General features: G+C 44.2%; 1 protein-coding gene across 1 annotated transcript in view; it reads left to right on the top strand.

The window, feature by feature from the left end:
• The window catches only part of gpc6a (glypican 6a), a 1,048,968-nt gene that overhangs the window by 224,958 nt on the left and 803,437 nt on the right, over nucleotides 1-20,573 (top strand). The gene's annotated exons all lie outside the window — the stretch shown is intronic.

Below are 20,573 nucleotides of genomic sequence, written 5' to 3'. Positions count from 1 at the left end.
CTCCAACAACCACTACCATCTTCCTGTGTGCCAGGTATGACTCCAGCCACTGGAGAGTTTTCCCCCTGATTCCCATTGACTTCAACCTTGAAATATGCTTGTTGCAATTATTTTCTAGTTTATAGTTTTATTGATATAGGCCTATATTTTTCTCTTTTATGGACATTTATGGCTCGATTTTAAAAGGGCGCGGGTTGGCAGGGGGTGTTTCATCGGGCGCACAGCAAACCCGGTTAATAAAAACATACCTTTCCCCTCGCGATCGCGACTCAATTAGTGGCCCTTAACGTGGCTTCTGAGTTTGCCATCCAAAAGCTGCGCAGCGGGCAGACTGCACCCGCATGACAGGCTGTCAGCTGTAGCGCCTGCATTTAAAAGGCGCTACAATGGCTTTTGCTGGAGCAAAGACCAAAAAGACACAATGAAACAGCACAGGGGCAAGGCTGCTCGAAGATTTAATGATGCCTCACTTCAGGTGCTACTGGCCGGTGTGAGGAGGAGGAGGGAACTGTTTTACCTGGCTGACAGGAGGAAGTACCCTGCCTCTGCCACCAAGAAGGCCTGGCTCGAGGTGGCAGAGGAGGTCACCAGTAGCACCAACATATTCCGCACCTGGGTCCAATGCAGGAAGCGTTTCAATTACCTTACTGGTCTGCAAAAGTGAGTACACTTACTGATTCTCCTTCATTCCGTAATGCACATCACCCCCCCACCCGACGCCCCTAACTCATTCTGCACGTCACTCCTCACACCTACTTAAGGCCCATCCTGAACTTTCCTGAGCACTTCCTCACCTCCCCATTTGTCACCCCACTACTACCACTCAATCCAATCTTGATCCAATGTGATGTCTCTGTCTCATACTCACCCTCTGATGCACCTGTTTCACGATCAGCCTCACCCAAACCAATGCATTCATCGATTGGCCACTTCACCATCACTCACTCACACGTCTGTACATTCTCTCCTTCTAGGAGAAGAGAATGCAAAATGCACGCGATAGGGGACGCTGAGACTGGCACCCCACAAATGTCTGGTGACACAGCTTTAACATTCATTACACACAACATGAATTGATGTTAACAATGCTTGGCATATTGAACACCTCACTATGCTCATCGCAACATGACACATTTATGTTGATGTTTAATATTGCCTTCTGTTCTCTTACAGGCCCTCAATGACCACAGTGGCGGGAGAGGGCGATTCCTCAGAGGAGCTGCCGGCCTCTGAGGGCGCATCGTTATATTTGAGCGAGCCATCCACCAGCGCAGATACTCACACCTCGTTGGATCCTAGTAGTCAGTTAGTTGGGTTGGCACCTGGTGAGTCACCACACACAAGTGAGCATGAGCAGACACTGGTGGCAGGGGCAGCTGCGGAGAGTCCGCGTCGGTGGGTGCACTCCGCTCTAGGGTCTGCTCAGCTGGACGCAGATCCCTGGATGCCATCCTTTAAAAGGATAATGATTGAGGGACTGCAGCACATTTGCGAGATACAGGAACAGGTGCCGCGCACATTCTCCACAATAGTGCAGAGGATAGAGGAGTCCCATTCCTGCATGAGTGGAATGGTGGCACAGGTACGGGAGGGAATCTCTGAGATAGTGTCACAGGGACATAAGCAACTGTCTGAGATAGTGTTGCATGTAACTGCGGAAATGCCTGAGATAGTGTCGCAGGTAATTGTGGGAATGTCTGCGATGGAGAGAAGGCTAGTCTCCGTTGAGCTTCAAGCATGGCTCACAAATGAGTCCATTCAGGCCTTGATAACGGCCATTCGGACTCAGGGTGAACAACAATCTGCCGCTTTAATTAGGCTGACAGATACTTTAGAAGTGGCCTTCCAAGGCATCACACATGTCCTCCAAACTGTTCTCCAGCAGTGTGGTAGGAGTGATGTAGATCTGGCCCAGGAGAGGGATGATGGTGAAAGGGGATATAGAAGTGGGGACGCCACTCATAGCGCTCAGGTGACGAAGGAGAAAGCCTCCGAAAGCTTGTGATTTTCAAATAAAACTGTTGGACTATAACCTGGTGTTGTAAGATTCCTTATATTTGTCCACCCCAGTCCATCACCGGCATCTCCACATCAGGGGTTCCTCAGAGGTGTCATGAGCCACGTGTGCAGGTGCTATCCTTTGTCCCTGAGGAACCAGCCCTTAAGGGTGTTTGGTGCGTGGAAGAGGCTCGGGATGTTGGATTCCCTGAGAATGAAGGAATTGTGGCAGCTGCCATGGATCTGGCACACATGTGAAGGAACCTTTTGCGGTGGTCACAAACGAGCTGAGCATTGATGGAGTGATACCCCTTTTTGTTGATGTACAGTCCTGGCTCGCGTGGAGGTGCTCAGATTGCTATATGGGTGCAATCGATTGCACCCTGTGCCCGTGGGAAGCCAGCCACATAGTGGAATCCCACTGCCCTCTGCCTGGCTAAGTCATCCATGGGGAGGTTGACGTATTGCAAGGCCCTGTGAAACAAGCCGTCGGTGACCTGCCTTATGCACTTTTGTGCAGACGACTGAGAGACCCCAGCGATGTCACCGGTGGCACGCTGGAACGATCCGGAGGTGAAGAAGTTGAGGGCAGTGGTGACTTTAACAACGACGGGTAATGAGATGCCCGCGAGGCCCTGCCGGGAGCAGCTCGGCATGAAGGAGGCTGCAGATGTCTGCGACCACCTGACGACTCACTCTCAGCCTCCGTATGCACTGCTCCTCAGAGAGGTCCAGGAAGCTGAGTCTCGGTCTGTAGACTCTGTGACGAGGGTAGTGCCTCCTGAGACATCGCTCCCTCCATTGTTTCCCTCTGTGCTCTTGTGCAATTGCCTGTGGCGCAGCACTGTGTTGTGGAGCTCCAAGTGGCGGAAGTGCATGCCGTGCCTGGCGAGGATGGTGATGTTGCTCATCCTTGGATGCAGTGGTGAATGCAGCCATGGCGCCCCTCATCCTGTTGGTGTCATTTTGAGGGGGTCCGAAAAGTTGGTAAATATGTGTGAACAGAACAATTCTGAGTGGAAGCCAAGTATTTTCAGTCTTAACAGAAAGATCTCCCAGCCAAAAGTTTGTCTGAGAGAACTGAGTGCCCTGCTGCAATAACTCACCTTTTATCTCCAACTGTCAAACAGGCATTTAAATGTCCAAATGGCTGCTGGCTGAAACACGGCTCCTTCACCGTGGCGTGCTTACAAAGCACGGGAAACACGTTGAGGCAGCGTTGAAATCACTGGACTTCATAGTTAATTGGATTTATGTACATTTCATGTACTTTAAGTACGTGATTTAGCATTTTAAATACCTTTGCCAGCAGGACTTCTGGGTTCGGGAACGGCGTGTGCACCCAGATGACTCTGGGTCGTGCGTGTTCTTCAGTTTATCGGAGTCGGGATTCCTGCCCACTCCAGAAGATTTTCTTTGCCCCCAACGCACCCGGACTTCAGTTTTAAAATTGAGCCCTTGGTCTAACAGTGGAGGTTTTCTTTTGTCAGGTTTCCTGCTGTCAGGTTCATGGTTCGCAAAACCTTTATAATTACATCCAACTAAAAGCAGTCAGTCAGCCACACTTATCATTGTTCTGCCTTGACACTTCTCAAACAGCAGAATGAGCTACTTAACTAGTAGAGAAATGGAAAAAGCTGTTACTCCAGCCGAGCAGTCAGAAAATATTGAAGGGAAAATTAGTGCTAGCAGGAATTTAAAAAATTAAATCCATGTTTACTGCTGAGGACATGGAGGTTGTCCTTGATGTTAATGAATGCAGCCTTCAGCACCAGCCACCGGCCTTTAAATAACCCCTGGTAATCCTCACTAATCTCAGCTGCCAGCATCAGCTAACTGCTGCTGCCAGCTCTCAAACTCAAAGGATATAACTGGTAAATCTACCAATATTATCATTGGAGTGAATGGACATAAAATACAGGTGACATTACATTTCTTATTATTTTCAAGACAAAAATGACAGACAAAAAATATGTCAATACTGAAATAAATAAAGTGGAAGATAAGTTGTCAGGCATAATTTATTTCAGTGTGTAAAACATTCATTCATTTCATTTCTATTTTTCTGAATTTAGCACATATAACTCCATTCCGTATATATTAAGAATGCAGTTGAGAAGGCATCATTCTTCATATTGAAGGGATGGGGTATGAAGCTGCAAGTGTTATTTTCAGAAAAATATGGATGACACACAAAGAAGTGAATTAACTTACAGCTAACTAATGAGTGGCAACTTCATTCATCTCAATGTCGGCATATTTTATTTACGTCATTGTCACAATTTGGGGTTTTTGATCCTTTTTTTTCCTTTATGGATAGGATCTTGGACCAAGTTGTGTTTCTGTGTTGTGCAATGAAGATGTGAATTCCATATGAACATATGAGAAAGGAAGATGCGTTAAAAACAGCTGGTCCAGTGAGCCTGTCTTGTCCTGGCATCATGTAAATTTCACACATCATCGCCCCATACCCTCCCTCCCTCCCGCCCCCCCCCCCCTCCAAGTAGTCACGCAATCTCTTAGGAGAGGCAAAAAAGGCAAAAAAAACTCTTGAGAAATTCCTCTGCAATCCCTAAAGTGATCAAGTAAGCTCCAGAAGAACATCATGACCAACCCCATGTATGTAGATCTGTTTGCCACTCTCAGGAACTCATGCAGCTCCCTTTTGAATGCTTCAATGAAAGGACGCTCAGTGCCTGTGCCAACAACCTATTCCAGTGGTCGACAACTCACTGCAAAAAGAAATGCCTCCTGAAATCGAACCTAGTTCTATGATTTGCAACTTAAATTTATGTCCCCAGTCCTCCCAAATCTATCTACTTAAATAGCATATCTATTTGGACCGAGTCTAATCCTTCCATTATTTTAAAGACCTCAATCATATCTCCTCAAAGTCTGTGTTTTTCGAAAGTAAAAAGCCCAGCTCGCTAAGGTTGTCCTGGTATTAAGGTGCCTTTATCTATGTATCAATCTACTGGACCACCCCCGAAACTTTTCCAGAGACTATATCCCCTATCATGTGAGGGGAGCAAAACTGGACGCGGGATTCTAAATGTGACCTCACCCAGACTTTATAAAAAGAAAGGATAATGTTTCTTGTTTTATATTTAATTGTCCTGGCAATACATCCTAACACCCTATTCACTTTCACAATTGCCTCGAGGCACTGGTCATGAACCTTCAATGAAGCATGCACTATAATCCCTAGCTGCTTCTTCTAATCAGCAGCCTTGCGCATGCAACCTTGCATGGTATATATGTGTGGAGTTGTCCCTAGCCAAATACATTACACTACATTTGTCTATATTAAATTACATCTAGTGGACATGGGCCCATTCCCCTATTGCATCCAGATGCACCTGCAATAATTTTTTTCCATCTAAGTACTGTACATCCGCATATATCTTTGTGTCATCCGCAAACTTGAGTATATTTCCTGCAATGCATTCATCCAGACCTTTGATAGAGATGAAGAGCAACGACCCTAACACCGATCCCCCCTGCAGGACACCACTAGTGACTGGCTCCCACGTAGAATCTCTACCATTAATAACTACTTTCTGTCTACGCAAATACAACCAGCTCCTTATACCACCCAAAATTTGCCTGCCAGTCCCACAAAATTGAACCTTGCTTAGTATTCTTTTGTGCAGCACTTTTCAAAGGCTTTTTAAAAGTCTAGATACACAATGTCGGCTGGGCTTCCATCATCCACCAATTTTGTATTAAAGCTAAATGAGACACTTTGTGGAATGTCACAGCTCACAGTCTACTTCAAACAGAAACAAAGAGAATCAGTTGTTTCATCCCAGGCCCATTATGCCAGGATGGCCCCTATTCATTTTGAGGATAGCAGGAGACGGTTTCTTTAAACCCACACTCTGAGGGGGGAGGAGAAGTAGCTGGTTTTATTGATCGGCCTACTGGTGAATCACTGGGGAAGAAGTCAGAAGGTCAGCTCTCCCACTGCCTGGGAACACTGAGATATTGGAAAAGATAGATACTTGAAGAGTCCGTCAGCCAGCTCGGTCTGGAAAGCAAGCCTGGCCTGATGAAAGGAAACTTGCTCATCTCAAGCCCGAAGTGAGTCAGGATCAGTTGGCTGACCAGGAAAAGTTTAGTGAGCTCTGAAGTGAGTTAGTGTGACATTTTTATTATTGTTCTTGTTCTTGGGAGGGCTCTGTAATCAATTGAATCAAGGTGAGATTTGATTTCATCTGTTGCTCTATTCGTTCACTTGCTGTATGGAAAATGAAGCAGCTTGATAATTCACATCTGGCCTTGTCTCACTAAAGTGTTTCAGTTCACCATCAGAAAGTTTGGAGAAGGGCATATGTGAAAGACACGACATCCAATTCATATCACGCAGGGATAAACCTTTGTATAATTAGATATTGGGCAGTCCAGGCTAGGGTTGCCAACCCTCCAGGATTGTCCTGGTGTCTCCAGGAATTAAAGGTTAATCTCCTGGACACCACTGCGGGCAACCTGGGAGGAAAATAGGGGCATTAAAAATTAGTGTGCTTTTTTCATTTTCTTTGAACACTTTTGTTTATTAGTTATAAAATATTGGAGATAAGGAAAAGGTAGTTGGACTGGGCAGGGCGGGTGGATGTCATGTGATGAAACCTCCAGGAATCATAGAGTCATAGAGTTATACAGCACGGATAGAGGCCCTTCGGCCCATCGTGTCCGCGCCGGCCATCAGCCCTGTAAATATGTCCAACCAGAATTGGCAACCCTACTCCTGAATGCAAAATGTTCGGACTGCTTACGAGAGTGACCAGTACTGCGGCACCCAAGGGAATGTCTAAAAGAAGACCCCATAATTTGTAACAGTCTTAAACATAATAAAGATCACAGCGTTTCCCTGCAGTCTATGACTATCCACTCCATATTAACATTGGTGCACTTTTCAGTAGCAAGTACATTACGCTAACTTGAGTCCGAGGACTGTCATTTTTTTTTGGTGGCTGGCTGGTAGCAGGAATTGGGTTAATATGGGTAGATGATCATATCACCCTAATCCAGCACTCTGAAAACAGTATTGTACTTACATTTTCACAAATTGTGTATCCTTTTTCACAGTAACATCTGGTTTTGCTGGATATTTTGAGAAGAAGGTTCTTTTACATTGCTTCTTGTGGAATTAAGCATGCTGTTCTCAGCATTTCAGGTTAACAAGGCTATAACTGCCATCAAAAGCCCTTAACAACAGCATTCAGTATATTTTTCTGCATTTTACAGCTGGGAGGAATCCACATAGTAATGCTGCAGGTGAATTTCTGGATCCAGTTACAGTTATGAACTGGTTTATTTATAGCAAAAGTTTCTTCATACTTTACACCATGGCAAAAATATGAGCTCTGGTTTTGTGTACAAGAAAGAAAGAACTTGCATTATATTTTGCACCTTTCACGACCTCAGGATGTCCCAAAGCGCTTTACAGCCAATGAAGTACTTTTTTGAAGTGTAGTCACTGCTGCAATGTAGAGAACGCTACAGCCAATTTGCACACAGCAAGGTCCCACAACCAGCAATGAGACAGTGACCAGATAATCTGTTTTTAGCGATGTTGATTGAGTGATAATATTGTCCAGTTCACCGGGGAGAACGCCACTGCTCTTCTTCAAAATAGTGCCAAGGGATATTTTACATCCATCTGAGAGGGCAGACATCTCATCCAAAAAACAACACTTCCCACTGTGCAGCACCCCCTCAGTACTGCCCTGAGGTGTTGGCCTAGATTTTGTGCTCAAGTGGGACTTGAACCCACGATCTTCTGACTTGACAGACTAGATGCAGGGAGGATGTTCCCGATGGCTGGGGAGTTCAGAACCAGGGGTCACAGTCTCAGGATACGGGGTATGACATTTAGAACCGAGATGAGGATAAATTTCTTCACTCAGAGGGTGGTGAACCTGTGGAATTCTCTACCACAGAAGGCAGTGGAGGCCAAGTCATTAGATGTATTCAAGAAGGAGATAGATATATTTCTTAATGCTAAAGGGATCAAGGGATATGGGGAAAAAGCGGGAACAGGGTACTGAGTTAGACGATCAACCATGATCTTTTTGAATGGCGGAGCAGGCCCGAAGGGCCGAATGGCCTACTCTTGCTCTTATTTTCTATGTTTCTGTGGAAGCAAGAGTGCTGCCACTGAGTCATGGCTGACACCTTAAAAGAGCTTAACATTTGTCTGAAAACAAAGTGCAGCCTTTTACTATCCTATTAAACCTTTGTAGTTAGTCTGGGCAGTTTCTTCTGGCTCCCTTGCGTCATTTGCAGGAATTCCATGGAGTAATAGTATGGGATCCTAGCTTTGATGTCCTTCATTGGATAACATTTCTTCTAGTGAAAAATGTGAGAATGCCAGCTTTTCTACATAATTAATTGCACATTGCAAGGCTTCATGTTCCTGCAAACTATAAGGTTAAAATGCTGTAAAATGGGAAAATAGCTCTTCAGCTGTTGACTGAGCAAAATGGGACTAGAAATAATATGGAACATCAATGGTCTAGTAACAGCTAAAAGAAACTAATCACTTGTCTCAAATGATGGTTCTGATCCCAGATGTTGCAGAAATATGGGGCATAAAATAATCATCGAGAGAAATTATTACCGATTTTGAGACGAATATTTTGTTTGTATTTGCAATGATTGAAATGTAGTACCCTATGTATCAGACTATATCTCCACAATGTTTACAATTCTTCTCCAGCTGTGGAGTCTAGCTTGATGGGAGCACGTATCAGAGAATCGGGCACAGAGGTCAGTGCGCCCGATTTTCCGGTCATTAATTTTAATTACCCATTTAAACTCTGCAAATTGTTTTGTATTGTGCATGAGTTCATTTAATTGTACAATTAAACATTCTGGGGCTGATGCAGTTATCACCAAAATTGTTGCCTTTGCGAATCACATTGGAAAAGTAGACTAAAAAGCAGTATTTCAACATGTTATACCTGCGTCTACTTTTTTGCAAAAATTAATAGTCAAGGAATTTCAGTCCCTCTATGTGCAACTTATTCTCAACTGCAGCAGAAAAGTAACTTAACAGTTGTTTAACCCTAACCTGATTCTCTGTAGGAAATAAGAGAAAACTTTAACTGATTTTATTTTTACATGAATGACAACGAATTAAAGCAAAGGAAGATACAGGACTATGGGGACAGAGTGGGCAGTTGATAAAGTTTTGGATTTCTCTAGGCTATCATCAGCACAGATAAGATGGGTCAAATGCCGTCCTTCTGTGCTGATAACCTCTATGGTTCTTTCAGGAATTAGACCACTAGCCAGGAATGGCATACATCTGTTGTTGAGAGGTACTGGCATTAACTTACTTTTTTTCTGTACTCCCAGAAGTTATTAATGCTGTTCTTGTAACTTCATTTTCCCCCTCAATTTCACAAGCTATTTTTATTCATCCCACCTCTGGGAGTCGTAAGCTGCTCTCAGACTTCACCAATGGGGCAGCAAGCTGCTCTCAGACTTCACCAATGGGGCAGTAAGCTGCTCTCAGACTTCACCAATGGGGCAGTAAGCTGCTCTCAGACTTCACCAATGGGGCAGTAAGCTGCTCTCAGACTTCACCAATGGGGCAGTAAGCTGCTCTCAGACTTCACCAATGGGGCAGTAAGCTGCTCTCAGACTTCACCAATGGGGCAGTAAGATACTCTCAGACTTCACCAATGGGGCAGTAAGCTGCTCTCAGACTTCACCAATGGGGCAGTAAGCTGCTCTCAGACTTCACCAATGGGGCAGTAAGCTGCTCTCAGACTTCACCAATGGGGCAGTAAGATACTCTCAGACTTCACCAATGGGGCAGTAAGATACTCTCAGGAGCAGCTCTCATGGCTTTGAGCTTAAGAACTCTATTGCACCTACTTTTTTTAAGTTACACTGAAGGTGATTTTGAAATACTCATTACTGGGTCCTTGTTTTTTGGAAATACCATCACTGAGGCAATGACAGTATCATTTGTAACAAGAACATGCTTTAGAATTCTCAGTCTTACAGAAACAAATGTCTTTCTGAAATGAACTATATTAGAAGTATTTTGGATGGAAAATAATTTCAGTACAAACTTGACACATTCCCACGAGGGGGAAAGCAAGGGTATCTAAAGCTCGAGCTCCCTGGATGACTAAAGATATAGAGATTAAAATGAAACAGAAAAAGGAGGCTTATGATAAATGCCAGGCTCATAATACGGTAGAGAATAAAACTGCATACAGAAAGTACAGAGGAGAACTGAAAAAGGAAATAAGAGGGGCAAAAAGAGCGTATGAGAATAGATCCGCGGGTAAAATAAAAGGGAACCCAAAAGTCTTTCATAAACATATAAATAGTAAAAGGATAGTCAAAGGAAGGGTGGGGCTAATTAGGGACCAAAATGGAGATCTTCTTGTGGAGGCAGAGGGCATGGCTGAGGTACTAAATGAGTACTTTGCATCTGCCTTCACTAAGGAAGTGGATGCTGCCAATGTCACAGTAAAGAAGAAGGCAGTAGGCAAATTGGATAGGATAAAAATAGATAAAGAGGAGGCGCTTAAAAGGTTGGCAGTACTCAAAATAAAAAGTCACCAGATGGGATGCATCCTTGGTTGATGAGGGAAGTAAGGATAGAGATAACAGAGGCTCTGGCCACAATCTTCCAATCCTCCTTAGATATGGGAGTGGTGCCAGAGGGCTGGAGGATTGCAAATGTTATGGCCCTGTTCAAAAAAGGGGAGACAGATAAACCCGGCAACTACAGGCCAGTCAGCCTAACGTCTGTGGTGAGGAAACTTTTAGAGACAATAATCTGAGACAAAATTAAATGTCACTTGGAAAAATATGAGTTAATCAATGACAGCCAGCATGGATTTGTTAAAGGCAAATTGTGTTTGACTAACTTGATTGAGTTCTTTGATGAAGTAGTAGAGAGGGTTGATGAGGGTAGTGCGGTTGATGTGTATATGGACCTTCAAATGTCATTTGATGAAGTACCATATAATAGACTTGTTAGCAAAATTGAAGCCCATGGGATTAAAGGGGCAGTGGCAGCATGGATATGAAATTGGCTAAGAGACAGAAAGCAGAGAGTAGTGGCGAACAGTTGTTTTTCAGCTAGGAGGGAAGTATACAGTGGTGTCCCCCCGGGGTCGGTATTAGGACCACTGCTGTTTTTGATATATATTAATGACCTGGTCTTGGGTATAGGAGGCATAATTTCAAAGTTTGCAGATGACACGAAACTCGGAAATCTAGTAAACAGTGAGGTGGACAGTAACAGACTTCAGAAAGACACAGGCAGACTGGTGAAATGGGTAGACACATAGCAGATGCAATTTAATGCAGAGAAGTGTGAAGTGATACATTTTGGTAGGAAAAATGAGGAGAGGCAATATAAACTAAATGGCACAATTTTAAAGTGGGTGCAGGAACAGAGAGACCTGGGTTTGTACGTACGCAAATCTTTGACGGTGGCAGGACAAGTTGAGACGCCTTTTAACAAAGCATATGGGATCTTTGGCTTTATAAACAGATGTGGAGATGCCGGTGATGGACTGGGGTTGACAATTGTAAACAATTTTACAACACCAAGTTATAGTCCAGCAATTTTATTTTAAATTCACAAGCTTTCGGAGATTTTCTCCTTCCTCAGGCAAATGTTTCAAGAACTCCTTGAAGCCTACGCATTTATACATATAGAACAATACATGGTGTTTACAGACTGCCCCTGCAACTGCCCGTTGCCAAGGCAATCACCGTGTTCAGACAGAGAGGTGTCACCTGCAGAACCCCCGAATACACATTCAACAAAAAAACAAACAGGGAAAAAAAACAGAGAAAAAAAAAACACAGAGAGAGGCAGAAACATCCGGAAGGCAGAGAGAGCCAGCAAATGACCCATTATATTAAAAACAGATAACATTTGTTCGCTGGTGGGGTAACGTGTAGCGTGACATGAACCCAAGATCCCGGTTGAGGCCGTCCTCATGGGTGCGGAACTTGGCTATCAATTTCTGCTCGACGATTTTGCGTTGTCGTGTGTCTCGAAGGCCGCCTTGGAGTACGCTTACCCGAAGGTCGGTGGATGAATGTCCATGACTGCTGAAGTGTTCCCCGACTGGGAGGGAACCCTCCTGTTTGGCGATTGTTGCGCGGTGTCCGTTCATCCGTTGTCGCAGCGTCTGCATGGTCTCGCCAATGTACCATGCTCTGGGGCATCCTTTCCTGCAACGTATGAGGTAGACAACGTTGGCCGAGTCACAGGAGTATGAACCATGCACCTGGTGGGTGGTGTCCTCTCGTGTGATGGTGGTATCTGTGTCGATGATCTGGCATGTCTTGCAGAGGTTACCGTGGCAGGGTTGTGTGGCGTCGTGGACGCTGTTCTCTTGAAAGCTAGGTAGTTTGCTGCGAACGATGGTCTGTTTGAGGTTGGGTGGCTGTTTAAAGGCGAGTAGTGGAGGTGTGGGGATGGCCATAGCGAGGTGTTTGTCCTCATTGATGACATGTTGAAGGCTGCGGAGAACATGGCGTAGTTTCTCCGCTCCGGGGAAGTACTGGACGACAAAGGGTACTCTGTTGGTTGCGTCCCGTGTTAGTCTCCTGAGGAGGTCTATGCGATTTTTTGCTGTGGCCCGTCGGAACTGTCGATCGATGAGTCGAGCGTCATATCCCGTTCTTACTAGGGCGTCTTTCAGCGTCTGTAGGTGTCCATCGCGTTCCTCCTCGTCTGAGCAGACCCTGTGTATTCGCAGGGCCTGTCCATAGGGGATGGCCTCTTTGACGTGGTTAGGGTGGAAGCTGGAAAAGTGGAGCATCGTGAGGTTGTCCGTGGGCTTGCGGTAGAGTGAGGTGCTGAGGTGCCCGTCTTTGATGGAGATTCGTGTGTCCAAGAAAGAAACTGATTCTGAGGAGTAGTCCATGGTGAGCTTGATGGTGGGATGGAACTTGTTGATGTTATCGTGTAGTCTCTTTAGTGATTCCTTGCCGTGGGTCCATAGAAAGAAAATGTCGTCGATGTATCTGGTGTACAGTGTTGGTTGGAGGTCTTGTGCAGTGAAGAAGTCCTGCTCGAACTTGTGCATGAAAATGTTGGCGTATTGGGGTGCGAATTTGGTCCCCATGGCTGTTCCGTGTGTTTGGGTAAAGAACTGGTTATCGAAGGTGAAGACATTGTGATCCAGGATGAAGCGGATGAGTTGTAGGATGGCTTCCGGAGATTGGCTGTTGTTGGTGTTGAGTATTGATGCTGTCGCAGCGATGCCGTCATCGTGGGGGATACTGGTGTATAGTGCCGAGACCTCCATCGTGGTGAGAAGTGTTCCTGGTTCAACTGGTCCGTGGGTACTGAGTTTTTGTAGGAAGTCTGTAGTGTCACGACAGAAGCTGGGGGTTCCCTGTACGATGGGTTTCAGGATGCCCTCGGCAAGGAATCACTAAAGAGACTACACGATAACATCAACAAGTTCCATCCCACCATCAAGCTCACCATGGACTACTCCTCAGAATCAGTTTCTTTCTTGGACACACGAATCTCCATCAAAGACGGGCACCTCAGCACCTCACTCTACCGCAAGCCCACGGACAACCTCACGATGCTCCACTTTTCCAGCTTCCACCCTAACCACGTCAAAGAGGCCATCCCCTATGGACAGGCCCTGCGAATACACAGGGTCTGCTCAGACGAGGAGGAACGCGATGGACACCTACAGACGCTGAAAGACGCCCTAGTAAGAACGGGATATGACGCTCGACTCATCGATCGACAGTTCCGACGGGCCACAGCAAAAAATCGCATAGACCTCCTCAGGAGACTAACACGGGACGCAACCAACAGAGTACCCTTTGTCGTCCAGTACTTCCCCGGAGCGGAGAAACTACGCCATGTTCTCCGCAGCCTTCAACATGTCATCAATGAGGACAAACACCTCGCTATGGCCATCCCCACACCTCCACTACTCGCCTTTAAACAGCCACCCAACCTCAAACAGACCATCGTTCGCAGCAAACTACCTAGCTTTCAAGAGAACAGCGTCCACGACGCCACACAACCCTGCCACGGTAACCTCTGCAAGACATGCCAGATCATCGACACAGATACCACCATCACACGAGAGGACACCACCCACCAGGTGCATGGTTCATACTCCTGTGACTCGGCCAACGTTGTCTACCTCATACGTTGCAGGAAAGGATGCCCCAGAGCATGGTACATTGGCGAGACCATGCAGACGCTGCGACAACGGATGAACGGACACCGCGCAACAATCGCCAAACAGGAGGGTTCCCTCCCAGTCGGGGAACACTTCAGCAGTCATGGACATTCATCCACCGACCTTCGGGTAAGCGTACTCCAAGGCGGCCTTCGAGACACACGACAACGCAAAATCGTCGAGCAGAAATTGATAGCCAAGTTCCGCACCCATGAGGACGGCCTCAACCAGGATCTTGGGTTCATGTCACGCTACACGTTACCCCACCAGCGAACAAATGTTATCTGTTTTTAATATAATGGGTCATTTGCTGGCTCTCTCTGCCTTCCGGATGTTTCTGCCTCTCTCTGTGTTTTTTTTTCTCTGTTTTTTTTCCCTGTTTGTTTTTTTGTTGAATGTGTATTCGGGGGTTCTGCAGGTGACACCTCTCTGTCTGAACACGGTGATTGCCTTGGCAACGGGCAGTTGCAGGGGCAGTCTGTAAACACCATGTATTGTTCTATATGTATAAATGCGTAGGCTTCAAGGAGTTCTTGAAACATTTGCCTGAGGAAGGAGAAAATCTCCGAAAGCTTGTGAATTTAAAATAAAATTGCTGGACTATAACTTGGTGTTGTAAAATTGTTTACAATTTATAAACAGAGGCATAGAGAACAAAAACAAGTTATGCCATACCTTTATAAATCACTGCTTAAGCACCAGCTGGTGTATTGTGTCCAATTCTGGGCACCATACTTAAGGAAGACAAGACCTTAGAGGGGGTGCAGAGGAAATTTACCAGAATGGTACCAGGGATGAGGGACTTCAGTTACGTGGAGAGACTAGAGAAGCTGAGCTTGTTCTCCATAGAGCAGGGAAGGTTAAGGGGAGACTTAATAGAGGTGTTCAAAATCATGAATGGTTTTGATAGAAGGCTGGAGGAGGTTACAGAGTTAGTGAGTGGTGAGGCCATGGAGGGATTTGAAAACAAGGATGAGAATTTTAAAAACGAGGTGTTCTCGGACCGAGAGCCAGTGTAGGTCAGCGAACACAGGGATCATGGGCGAAAGGGATTTGGTGCGAGTTAGGATACAGGCAGCTGAGTTTTGGATAAGCTCAAGTTTATGGAAGGTGGAAGATGGGAGGCCGGCCTGGAGAGCATTGAAATAGTCAAATCTAGAGGTAACAAAGTAGTCAGTCTTTATGAAGTAAAATGCAGCCTTGATTCTCCGATCCCCATTCTTTAAGCATGGCTCACTGCTAGGAGCATGGGATTGCTGAACTTACCCTTATATCTGAGCATGCCAGCCGACTCGACCGTGGAAGCACTGCAACTGAATCCAATGTTACCCATATCCATTATATGCACGTACTTTTCCAGCAGGGTTCATTGGATAATCAGGAACACATTTTCTTCTTTTTCTATCCTTAAGGGCACTGAGGCCAGTTACATGATTCATGACTGCACTCCTAGCTGAGATCAGCTGACTCAGCACAGACTGAAATTGAACCTGGGACCTTCTAGTCTGTACGAGTTCAGTTACATCCTGGCTTTACCAATTGAGCCATCAGGTGAACACTTTTTAAAAAATGACTACATTATGGCCCAGAATTTTCTGTTAAAATAACGGTGAGACTAACGGCGTTCACCGTAATCTATGCGCAAATTGCACAGCAACTTCAGGCGAGGGCAGATGCGCACTTAAACGCGAAAATCCGGAAGTTGCTGTCTGAGATGCAATTTCGCAAAAACGGCATCTCTCTGTCTGACTCACCGTTCAAATGCTTTGAACAGCGTGAAGTTCCTGTACTTGGATGGTGGATACGAACTAAACTCGCCACAGAAAGTTAGGGCTTGTCTATTTCAGTCTAAGTACCGTTTTTAATGGTGTGATTAGTGTTAATTACTGCCAAATAACCTCTCTGGCACTGAAAATTAACTATTACAAGTGTGGAGTCTCGTTCCTTCAGGTTTTAATTGTTATTGGAGATTTAAAAATTTTTAAATTAAAATGTTTTTTTTTACTTTCTCTTCCTGTCTCTTATTTCTCTCTCTCTCTCTTAATCCAATCTTTCTTTCCCTCTCTTTATTTGTCCTTCTGTACGTTACTGTATCTGCCCATCATTGGCTACAGCAAATTCTGGGCCAAAATTATTTTATGAAATTATTCTTTTATTCCTAATATGGCAATTTCCTCACCCAGCTTTTTTGGCTGTGCAGATCATTTGGAGTGACAGATGTTAATGTGAACCCTTCATATCATAGAATCGTACAGAATCATAGAATCTTCCAGCACAGAAGGAGGCCATTCGATCTTTCGTATCAGTCACACACTGCCTGGAATATGGGCCAGGCTCGCAGATGGGTGGTATTGTGCTGCCACAATCTGCTCACCACATTTATGAGGGTAGTACTAGCAATGCTGGAAATTAATTTGATGTATTTTTAGTTGGCAGATTGTTAGTTCAGTGAATCTGCTGCCAACAATCCCAGTTAAGCTATTGTGGACCTTTAAGGGGGTTGAGATCCAATTAGTCATTATTTTTATTAGTTCAGGATTTGGCACAGTGAAGCATCTACAAAGCATTTACAAAGGGCAGGTCACCTTCAGTGGGCTTTTAGCTTATTAGTGCATGAAACATACTGGGAATCAATGCTAACTGAGCTTTTTAAAAATAAAATATCACTGTTCTCAGCCTAATATTCAGTTATAAGTCACCTTATTGCTTTAATGTGAATTAAATTTGTACAAACTAATTAGGAGGTTGCTGAGGTATAAATTGATGGCATCACATTAAACAGAAACATCTTATTTCTGAAAGTTTATGATGTAGAATGCCTTGGAATGTATGGACATTGCAGCTTTGAGATAAATAATAGTGACAAGAATACTTGTCTCAGGAACACCTAAAAATCTTAATTAATATGTTTGTACTTGCTCCAGTTTGTTCATATATGTCACAGTTTGTTTTTCTACCCTGTCCAAGATTCCACTCCACATACATTTCATGCTTGTTCATTATCCCAATTATGTACATACCTTTACACATCATTATTCGATATCTCAGTGAACACGGACATTTGGAAGGAAATGAGAAAGGAGGGGAATCCCTCTTTCAACTTAATTGAAATTAAGAGGGCAAAATTTTTTTAAAAACCTAAAAGTCATAAAGTATTAGGCACTTGCAAGTACAGTAGAAAGTATGCTCTGGATGTTCCCATTCTGACAGCTTCACATTATGATTCTAATGCTGCGTAGGTGATGCTGAAAACAGGATTTCTGCTAATAGCCATCGGAGATAGAGACAGGCTATTTTCTCTTCCCACTCATGATGGTGTCAGAAATATAGTGTTCGGTGTTACGGAGCTGCAAAAATAGAATGTGGCTGTGCTGCGCAGGAATGGAGAGACTTTCAGTTGTCTCATTAAGTCTATCTCCAGAGAGTTCCTCCTTTAGTAGCTTCGTAGACATAGTGAGCTCAGGGTTGCCTCTGTTTCCGTATCTGATTATGTTAGTCCTACCAAAGATGCCAAGGTCAAGGCTTGTTGTAAATTAATTTTCCCAAAGGAACATTTAATGAAGAGACTGTTAACTAATTATCAGTATGTTTGGATTGCATTCATTCTTCAATTGACCTGAAAGCACTGGGAACAAAAGACCCTCTAGGATGATGATTTACTCAGAGCACAAGCAGAATGACTTATTACTTTTGTTTTTGCCTTTGGCTTGTTCTGTAGGACAAGCTCAGTAGAAAATGCTGTGAGTGAAGCATCTTCCGTCTCTCTGGAATTCCAACATTAGCAAAAGGAATGTTCAGAATTTTAGTTTTTCAATTTTTATTTCACTTCTTAAAATTCTGTTTAATAGTTGCATTTGTCTGAAAAGAAATAATTTGGCTTCAATTCGATTTTGTTTAAAGGAGGTGCCTTTTGTGTTCTGGACATATTTATTACCTTTTTTGCACTTTTGACAACTGGCATTAATTAATAAACAAACCAGTAAACCACAACTTAACATCTCTTTTGTTACAGGGATCTGAGAATTGTTTTTATTGGTTAATGTCCACAAGCACATCCACGGCACCGTGGGGCAAATGACTGCACGGGGGGCACCAGCAAAGTGTAGAAATACAGTTGTCATAGGGGATTCGATAGTCAGGGGGATAGACAGGCATTTGTGCAAGTGCCAACGTGAGTCTCTTATGGTGTGTTGCCTTCCTGGTGCCAGGGTAAAGGATATCACGGAACGGGTGCAGAACATTCTGCGGGGGGAAGGAGAACAGCCAGAAGTCATGGTCAATGTTGGAACCAATGACATAGGAAAGATAAGGGTTGAGCTCCTACAGACAGAGTTTCAGGAGCTATGGAGGAAACTAAAGAGCAGGACCTCAAAGGTGGTAATCTCTGGATTACTCCCAGTGCCACGTGCTAGTGAGTATAGGAATAGCAAGATAAAACAGGTTAATGCGTGGATGGAGAAATGGTGCGGGAAGGAGGACTTCAGATTCCTGGGGCATTGGGACCAGTTCTGGGACAGGAGGGACCTGTACAAAGTCTGAGACCAATGTCTTCGCGGGGAGGTTAACTAGTGCTGTTGGGGAGGGTTTAAACTAATTTGGCAGGGGGAGGGGAACCAGGACGAAGCATCAGATAGAAGAAACAAGATGCACAGAGGACTGGGAGAGACAAACAGCATTAGAGTAATGAGTAGTTCAGAAATAAGAGGGATCAGACAGGGGAGAAATGCAAAGCAAACTAAGGCGGGTTTGGAGTGAAAGAGCGTAAATGAATGGAGCATGGCAAATAAGGTTGGTGAGCTACAGGCACAAGTTGCCACTTGGGATTATGATAACGGAGTCCCACCTCAAACAGGGGGAGGAATGGGAACTAAATATTTCTGGCTACAGTGTATTCAGGAGAAATAGGGAAGGGAAAAAAAGGAGAGGGAATTGCAGTATTGTTCAAAGATACTGTTACAGCCCTGGAAAGGGCATGAGGGTTCAAAGACAAAGGGGCTAAATTCGATAACCCCCAAATCCAAGTGCGGGGGTCGTGGTGCCTGATTAATCCACGCCCGGTCGTTCCAATGCAGACGGCACGTGAGATTCGTGCTGCCGGGTCATTTACCTGATTCCAGCGCGAGCAGCCAGGCAAATACATTTTTTGTTAAAGGTAAATCCTGTCTGACTAACTTGATTGAGTTCTTCGATGACATAACGGAGAGGATCGATGCAGGGAGTGCAGTTGATATTATGTATGACGTTATGGACTTTCAAAAGGCGTTTGACAAAGTACCACATGAGCAAAATTGAAGCCCATGGTATTAATGGGGCAGTGACAGCATGGATATGAAATTGGCTGAGAAACAGAAAGCAGAGAGTAATAGTGAATGGTTGTTTTTCAGACAGGGTAGGGAGAGAATTATACAGTGATGTCCCGCAAGGTCTCTATTAGGACCACTGCTCTTTTTGATATATATTAATGACCTGGACTCGGGTATTGGAGGCATAATTTCAAAGTTTGCGGATGAAACAAAGCTTGTGAATGTAGTAAACAGTGAGGAGGATATTAGCAGACTTCAGGAGGACATAGACAGACTGGTTAAATGGGCAGACACATGGCAGATGAAATTTAATGCAGGGAAGTGTGAAATGATGCATTTTTGAAGGAAAAATGAGGAGAGGCAGTATAAGCTAAATGATGAAATTTTAAACAGGGTGCAGGAACAGAGATCTGGGGGTTCACATACACAAATCTTTGAAGGTTGCAGGCCAACTCGATAAGGCTGTTAATATGGGATCCTTGGGTTTATTAATAGAGGTATAAGAGTACAAAAGCAAGGAAGTTATGGGAGACCTGTATAAATCATTTTTTAGATGTCAGCTAGAGTATTGGCCCAGAAATTGCTCACAGAACGCCGTCCCTGAATGGTGAACTGATCCTCCGCCAGCGAATCGATTGCACAAGTTCGTGAATGCGTACATGTGCACTAAAACCTGTAAATCATGAACTCACTCCCGTTGGTTCGCTGTCGGTTTGACAGTTCCAAATTAAAGGGACATGGTACACTAAAATCATAGAAATCATTAAACATTCATAAACTTACCCATCTGGAATGAAGATACTTATGCCACCAAAAGGTACGCTGGAAAATATCAGCCCTAAACTACTTTTTTAAAGCGTAATGACTGTTAATGACTGCGAAACAACAAAAAATTAAATTTAAAAAATGTGGAATGTCAAATTACTCTTACTTTAAAATTTTGATTAAAAATTTAAAACTTTTTTTACTTTTAACTCCTGTAAGTTTCATTAAATTAAATCATTTGCTTGGCTTCTTATAAGAAAATATGTTAAAGTTTTATTTACACAAACATACAGAAGTT

Source organism: Heptranchias perlo, chromosome 6, assembly GCF_035084215.1.
Source record: "Heptranchias perlo isolate sHepPer1 chromosome 6, sHepPer1.hap1, whole genome shotgun sequence".
Lineage (NCBI taxonomy): Eukaryota > Metazoa > Chordata > Chondrichthyes > Hexanchiformes > Hexanchidae > Heptranchias > Heptranchias perlo.
Note: the sequence above shows the minus strand (reverse complement) of the source record. Positions and strands in the feature narration are given on the sequence as shown.